The sequence below is a fragment of the Vulpes vulpes genome, chromosome 15, assembly GCF_048418805.1.
Source record: "Vulpes vulpes isolate BD-2025 chromosome 15, VulVul3, whole genome shotgun sequence".
NCBI lineage: Eukaryota > Metazoa > Chordata > Mammalia > Carnivora > Canidae > Vulpes > Vulpes vulpes.
The window spans coordinates 34,039,283-34,040,584 of NC_132794.1; positions in this window are offsets into that span (position 1 = coordinate 34,039,283).

Consider the following 1,302-nt stretch of genomic DNA (forward strand, 5'->3'; position numbering starts at 1 on the left):
AGGATTTGAGATTTATGGTGAAGGAGTTATGAAAACAAGCACTTTACCACAGGATTTACTCATTCCTCCTTAGATTGTACGTTTCAGAAGCTGCTGGCCAGACAGAGCCTTAACTGGGTCTCTCAGAAGCTATTCCAAAGTTCTATCCCTATCTCTGATAATGGTTAATGTTCCTTACTCATATATTCTCCTTCTGTGTCTCACTTCTTCACTCTCTGCTGATGCTTTCTGGGATCACATCAGAAATAATTTTTTTAGAAATTGGAGATCTTCACTCTAGCATTGGTACAGTTTTACAATTAATGTCAGCCGGATCCAGGATCTTTCTTAGGTCTTCACATACACATCCTATTGCCTTATGTCACAAGAAGGCTGTGACATCGTGTGATGTGACGGAGGCCTTACATCATTTTTGAGGCAAAAAGAAGTAGGAAACATTTACAGCTTTTTTTAAAAAAGATTTTTATTTATTAATGAGGGGGAGAGAGAAAGAGAGAGAGAGAGAGAGAGAGAGGCAGAGACACAGGCAGAGGGAGAAGCAGGCTCCATGCAGGGAGCCCAACATGGGACTCGATCCTGGGTCTCCAGGATCAGGCCCTGGGCTGAAGGCTGCGCTAAACTGCTGAGCCACGAGGGCTGCCCAAAGAAGTAGGAAACATTTAGGAAAAAAAAAAAAAAAAAAAAAAAAGACTCAGCAACATCTACTTACAGTGGTAACAGTGAGAAGATGGATATCTCTAGTAGCAAGAAAGTTTGGAAAGTTGGAGTTTGAGTAGTTGAGCTTTTGCTGCCTTTAAAATTAAGGCATGGGAGAAAAATAATGAAAAAGGAAATTTGATCAATCCATAGTGTTACTATATGAATAGGCAAACTCAGAATTTTTTAAAAAATGACCTTAGTTCTGATCTATTTTTTTCCATTTTCTTAAGTAAGTAAATAAATAATAGGTTGCAATGTTAAACTATAATGACTCCCTAGAATGTTTGAAAAATGAAAGCATTTAAAATAACTTACTACACTGGGGTGCCTGGGTGGCTCAGTTGGTTAAGCATCTAACTGCAGTTCAGGTCATGATCTCAGGGTCATAGGATAGAGCCCTGAGCTGGGCTTCTTGCTCAGTGGGCCCCTTGTCCCTCCCCTTCTGCCCCTCCCCCTCTCCCTGCCATGCTCTCTCTCTTTCCCCCCACCCCCAAAAAATCTCTACATTTAGTTGCCAAGATTTCACATGCCTTAATTATCAATTTAAAAAATATGTAACAAGTCACTACTAATGGCCTTCCATGAGCACAGCAGACACAATTT